Genomic DNA, 7,422 nt, shown 5'->3' with positions numbered 1-7,422 from the left:
AAGCACCTAAGTGAGTTGGGTGCGCAATTACGCAATTACATTCCCGAAACGGGTGACACAAACAACTGGATTCGATATCCCCTTCATCCCCTGCCTCCAGTCCACTTACCGACATCTGAACAAGAGAGCCTCATCGAAATTGCAACAAGCGGTTCTGTGGAAATTTAATTTAATCAGAAGCCACTGCCATATTTCTGGATTGGGCTGCGCTCAGAGTATCCTGCCTTAGCAAATCACACTGTTAAGACACTGCCGCCCTTTGCAACCACATACCTATGTGAGAGTGAATTCTCGGCCCTCACTAGCATGAACACTAAATACAGGCCCAGACTGTGTGTGGAAAATGATTTAAGACTGAGACTCTCCAATACAACCCAACATTGCAGCATTATGAGCATCCCTTCAAGCATACCCTTCTCATTAACCTGTGGTGACTCATTCACCATTTTCGGAAGAACAAATAATGTTTAATATGTAAGATGGTTAAATAAATAGCAAAATTATTGATTATTATTATATTATTATTTGTGCCCTGGTCTTATAAGAGCTCTTTGCCACTTCCCACGAGCAGGGTTGTGACAAAAACTCACTCTAATTCGTATGTTTAATACATTTATTGTACAGTGTGTGTGTGTGGCAGGCTTACAATGATGGTGAAAAAAAATCCACATTTACTAGACAGGGTACCCAGCTGGAGGTTGAATGTTTGAACGGGTACGGGACTATAAAACGTTTGGGAGCCACTGCTCTACGCCATGTCGACAGGAAATTAACTGAAAAAGTCATTGTCATGATAAAACTGAGAACTAATTCCATAGCCTGTGAGGGGAGCTATATAACGTCAAAAATGTATGGCAGTACTTTACAACACAGATCCAAGCCTGTCCCTGGTTCCAAAGACCACAGCCAAATATCACAACAACGTCTGTCATTTGCCCTATATCTCAGCAGACGACTAACCACCCCTACAGCTGAGCGAGTGGTGATGGCTGGTGATATATACAAGCTTGTCATTGGTCACATGTGTATGGCATTAACAAAGATTCAAACAAGGCAGGGGTGCACCACAACCCTGCCATTAGCCTGATTTATGAAGACGTCAGAACCATGCCACAAATAAAATTATCCTCTTTCTCTATTTGGGCGGGTAGGAAGGGGCATGGGATGGTAGGAGGGGGCATTGGATGGTATACAGTTCTAGGATATGCCGGCTGCGCTAGGGTACTAACTGTGATGAGTAAAATATGAAGTGATCTCATACTTAGAAAGCAAAAATTGCACAAAAAAACATATAGGCTATCTACAGCTGTAGTACATTGCACAGGTGCTAGAGGTTAGAGTTGAGGCTAGGGTTAGGGTTGAGCTGGGGTGTGGACATGAAGCTAGGGTTAGGGTTACGACAATAATATAATTGGCATGGTAGAGTTCCCAAAATGATTCCCTTGAACCCCCAGACAATTCACTAGGTCATCGGTGGGGCTCTCCCAGATAACGTCCTTGGATCCCCCAATGCCAACCATGACCAAACCCAAATAACCCCCCTCCACCTCCTCTACAGAGATAAAATCCAGATGAGGCACAGGAAAGAGAATCTGTGTTAGCTGTAATCTCTTGTGGGCAGACTACGTAAACATAAATGGTCCATCCAAATTACGCAAGATTTTTGTTCTGGGTTAACTGAGGTTATGTTAGCAGCAACGCCACATGTCATCACTTCTCAGTCCTCAGAGACTAAGGATTGGTCTCAAATAAGTGGAAAATCATTTTTTTTTATTACTTGCAGTTACACTCTCCTGGAATAACATAAAAAAGTAAATGTTGTTAGAATGTGAGACAGTTTTTCTTTTTTTCTTGTCTGTATTGGATTATCAGACCACTGCCTCATACACACTTACTAAGTTAAAGGGAAACCAACCCAAAAGTTTTTCATTAATCCTCTGTTGATACAGTCCCAAAATGGGAATGTCAGCAGTCATGTTTTCAAGATATTGAACTTTCAAGAAGCAAAGTGTCACGAGTCACATCATCACCATGATGCAAAAGGCTTGACTGCTGACATGCAATACAAATTGGGACTGTACCAACATAGTACTGATGAAAAAAATACCACAAACAATGACTTAGTTATAATCCTTGTTTGATGTGGTTCCTCATAGGCATTCTTGGAAGATTTTCACTCCACTTTTAATTCACCCATATTTAGCAATGCATCATTTGTTTTTGTGTCAGGAAACATCATTGTGAAATTGTCTTCATTCCAACCTATCAAGCCTAATGTTATTTCAACCCACGGACTCTTTCAAATTCAGCTCATCTTCAGCTCATCTTCAGCTCACATGCACACACACGCACACACAGACACACACACGTACACTCACACATACGTGCACACTCAAAGACACACACGCATGCACACACATACACAACACATTGCATAACTCTCTCCCCTGTCTCTCTTTTTCTCTCTTGTCCTCTATTCAGTAAACACCTCCACTTTGACAGGAGTGGCAATTTTCAACTGGCTGATTGAAGAGTAAAACTGCTGCTGGTCCGCCACACAGACTCCTGCCCTGCCCTCCCTCCCTCCCTATCTCACTTTGTACTGTCAGTCACTCAGAGGGATCCGCCCACTAATCTTAATCCTCTCAATCACAGCCCCTCCTGGGGAACTGGGGGCACCTCCAGTTTCTCTTCCCAAATGTTTTCACTGTCTCTCTAATTAGCCAAAGACATAGGGAGCTATTGGATTCACTGTCCCTTGCAGAGACATATTTTTACCTGCACCATTGATAGATTATAATTTGTGTGGTTACACTAACTATAAATACAATTGACCACACGTCAATCTCACGCTCATCCTTGAGAAAATCAACATTCTGCAATAGCAATATATAAGTACTAGCCACAACTCTTTCCCATAATCTGCCTGAAGCCTATCCCTTAATAGCAGTGCTTAATTGTAATCACTGTGTCTGTTTGTCTTGGGATGGATTGGCTCTTGGATTGGAGGAAGTCTAGACCACAGTCACTAGTCTGGAGAACAGTGGCTGCAACCAGCTCATCAGTGAGACCAAGGGTGCCTCATCAAACATTGTGATCCAAACTCAGGGGACAAGTTCCCCAGAGACACAGATCAGCTTTCCTTCCCCAAATCCTAACCAAAGCCGCTAGAGGGGAAAAATACACATGACCATACAACTGACCTAAGATTAGTGTATAGGAGTAACTTCATCCTACTCCATGAACCAACTGACCCCCACCCCCTACAGATTAGGACTGATGAGGTCATCAAGCTGATCCAGCCACATCCTGTCATTAGAGTCCTCTGTGAGTGGGAGGCCATTGTTGAATAGATGGAGACAAGAGGAGAGCTCGATCTGTGTTTGCATCATCAAAGTCTGTTCAGACAATTAGCTGAAGCAGAAAAAAAGCGGAAAAAGGAAAAGACCATGAACAGGGAAACAACCAAGTGAGCAAAATTTTATTGACATTGATGACATGTTCATTTTTTCCCGAAGTAAAAATGAAAGACGTATTTAACAGGTGGTGAAAATCTGTATTTTTTAATAATTGTTTCTCATGGCCAAATTTCAACTGTACATAATTTCACTTACATGTCAATGAAGATAGCATTATGTAATGTTCAATGTTTTATTTTCCACTTGGCAAATTGCAAATTGGAGACTAAAGTATGGAATATTTATTAGGCAGGTCCAGAAAACACCAAATTTGTGCCACAGTTTGGGCCAAATCAAGGCCAGTCCGGACCAGACCAAATCTGTACCAATGGAACCAAATCAAGGACGGACTGGACCAAATCTGAACTAAGTTTGGCTGAATCAAGGCCGGTCTGGACCAGAACATATCAGAACCAATCATAGACCTCTTTGTTGGGCCAAATAAAGACCGGTCTAGACCAAATCTGAACCAATCATAGACGTCTTTGTTTGGGTCGAATCAAGGCCGGTCCGGACTGGACCAAAAATCTACATCCGTAGGCTGGGTCTCAAAATACATTTCTAAAGTGATCAAAACAAATTAAGTTAGTTGTGCAAGACATTTTATAGGTAATAATAAGTATAATGTTGTTTTTAAACATGTGCATGTTTTTCTCCTCTGACAAAACAAAAGCCTTTCTGCGAAGGACTCTGTCAGGATACACTTGTGCATCCTAACCAAAAGGAGGCTATCAAGGAGGGCAGTTCTTCCGTTTGCCTACATACGAACTGACACACTCCTTGACCACTCTACCACTTATCGGTTTCCGGGTCACGGAGGAGAGAGGGCAGAGGAAGGAGGACGGAGGATGGCCTTTTGTCCAAACGAGAAAACCCCATGGACTAATTAATGTGGTCTGGTCTGTGTTGACTCCTCATGGTCCTTTCATTTGTATGGTGGAGGTGTAGCCTTCAATGAGCAACGATGAGCCCAGTCTGGTACATAAACAGTAAGTAATCCAGGAACCAGCATGTGAAGAAGAAGACCATAGGAGACTGTTCTCCAAGGGTTGATGGATTCCAATCGAATAATGTGCTCCTTATTTTCTCTCTGTCCCACCTAGCCCTCTGGTAGGTTTAAGGTTTTTTCCACCATTATGCTTACACTTATTTAATCCAATGTTATCAAATCTGCAAATACAAACCAAAGAAAGATGGATAGAGTAAATGTTTGTTTGGAATTATTTTCAATGAGTGATTGTCAGTGTTGATCAAACAGTAAACCATGTTCACCTTGGTAGACTGGGTTGAGCAATTTGAGAGGTTTAAGTGATAATCCTCGCTTCCTCTCAGAAGTAGTTTCATTGTGTGGGCTGGCAGGCCCACACAGAAATGTATGCAGTCCTATTTGTCCTGTTTACCCAGGTATTTTTATGCTTAGTGTATATTTGCTCTCATATAATAGTAATGCTCATGATTTGCCTAAAAACAGAGGTATAACAAGGAGAGATGTATTGCTGTATTAATCTGTTCTGATCTGAACTGCAAGGATGAGACTGGCAATTATTTTAACATTAAGATGGACTTCTTTACCAATTGAGTCAAGCAACTTTAACAGTGTTGGTTGTGTTTCCACTACCCACTGCAAAAATATGTATTTGATGTTTATGATTTGACATGCAAGCAGTAGGTCAAGTTCTGAAATAGTGCATTCTCTTTACGTATTTACAATGTGTATGAGTTCACCAAGTACCTTTCCTGAGATATATATATATATATGTATATGTGTAACAGTATAATTTTAGACCGTCCCCTCGCCCATACCCGGGCGCGAACCAGGGACTCTCTGCACACATCAACAGTCACCCTCGAAGCATCGTTACCCATCGCTCCACAAAAGCCGCGGCCCTTGCAGAGCAAGGGGAACTACTACTTCAAGGTCTCAGAGCAAGTGACGTCACTGATTGAAATGCTATTTAGCGCCCACGCTAACTAAGCTAGCCGTTTCACATCCGTTACATATGCACTACCATTCAAAAGTTTAGCCGTTTCACATCCGTTACACTCACCCCCCTTTTGACCTTCCTCCTTTTTTTTTCCGCAGCAACCAGTAATCCGGGTCAACAGCATCAATGTAACAGTATAAATTTAAACCGTCCCCTCGCCCATACCCGGGTGCGAACCAGGGACCTTCTGCACACATCAACAACTGACTCCTACGAAGCGTCGTTACCCATCGCTCCACAAAAGCCGCGGCCCTTGCAGAGCAAGGGGAACTACTACTTCAAGGTCTCAGAGCAAGTGACGTCACTGATTGAAACGCTATTTAGCGCCCACGCTAACTAAGCTAGCCGTTTCACATCCGTTACATATGCACTACCATTCAAAAGTTTGGGGTCACTTAGCAATGTCCTTGTTTTTGAAAGAAAAGCACATTTCTTTGTCCATTAAAATAGCATCAAATTGATCAGAAATATAGTGTAGCCATTGTTAACATTGTAAATGACTATTGTAGCTGGAAACGGCTGATTTTTAATGGAATATCTACATAGCTGTACAGAGGCCCATTATCAGCAACCATCACTCCTGTGTTCCAATGGCACGTTGTGTTAGCTAATCCAAGTTTATCATTTTAAAAGGCTAATTGATCGTTAGAAAACCCTTTTGCAATTATGATAGCACAGCTGAAAACTGTTGGTCTGATTAAAGAAGCAATAAAACTGTCCTTCTTTAGACTAGTTGTCTATCGGGAGCATCAGCATTTGTGCGTTCGATTACAGGCTCAAAATGTCCAGAAACAAATAACTTTCTTCTGAAACTTGTTAGTCTATTCTTGTTCTGAGAAATGAAGGCTATTCCATGTGAGAAATTACCAAGAAACGGAAGATCTGGTACAACGCTGTGTACTACTACTCTCTTCACAGAACAGTGCAAACTGGCACTAACCAGAATAGAAGGAAGAGTGGGAGGCCCCGGTGCACAACTGAGCAAGAGGACAAGTACATTAGAGTGTCTAGTTTGAGAAATAGACGCCTCACAAGTCCTCAACTGGCAGTTTCATTAAATAATACCTGCAATACACCAGTCTCAACGTCAAATGTGAAGAGTCGATTCCGGGATGCTGGCCTTCTAGACAGAGTTCCTCTGTCCAGTGTCTGTGTTCTTTTGCCCATCTTAATCTTTACTTTTTATTGGCCAATCTGAGATATGGCTTTTTCTTTGCAACTTTGCCTAGAAGGCCAACATAAGGGAGTCGCCTCTTCACTGTTGATGTTGAGACTGGTGTTTTGCAGGTACTATTTAATGAAGCTACCAGTGGAGTGCTGCAGAGATGGTTGTCCTTCTGGAAAGTTCTGGAGCCCTGCTAGAGTGACGATCGGGTTCTTGGTCACCTCTCTGACGAAAGCCCTTCTCCCCCGATTGCTCAGTTTGGTCGGGAGGCCAGCTTGGTCATTCCTAACTTCTTCCATTTAAGAATGACGGAGGCTGCTGTGTTATTGGGGACCTTCAATGCTGCAGAAACGTTTTGGTACTCTTCCCCAGATCTATGCCTCGACCACAATCCTGTCTCAGAGCTCTACGTACAATTCCTTCAACCTCATGGCTTGGTTTTTGCATTGACATGCACTGTCAACTGTGGGACTTTATATAGACAGGTGTGTGCCTTTCCAAATCATGTCCAATCAATCAGCTGGACTCTATTCAAGTTGTAGAAACATCTCAAGGATGATCAATGGAAACAGGATGCACCTGAGCTCAATTTCAAATCTCATAGCAAAGGGTCTGAATACTTATGTAAATAAGTTCTTTCTTTTTTTGTTTTTAATACATTTCCAAAATAAATAAAAATGTTTTATCTTTGTAATTATGGGGTATTGTGTGTAGATTGCGGAGTATTGTTTTTGACAGTGCTTGAGAGGATCTTAAATCAAATCAAATGTTATTTGTCACATGTGCCGAATACAACAGGTGTAGTAGACCTTAC

This window comes from Oncorhynchus mykiss, chromosome 1, assembly GCF_013265735.2.
Source record: "Oncorhynchus mykiss isolate Arlee chromosome 1, USDA_OmykA_1.1, whole genome shotgun sequence".
Taxonomy (NCBI): Eukaryota; Metazoa; Chordata; class Actinopteri; order Salmoniformes; family Salmonidae; genus Oncorhynchus; species Oncorhynchus mykiss.
The sequence above is the reverse complement of the archived record's forward strand: the minus strand, read 5'-3'. Positions refer to the sequence as shown.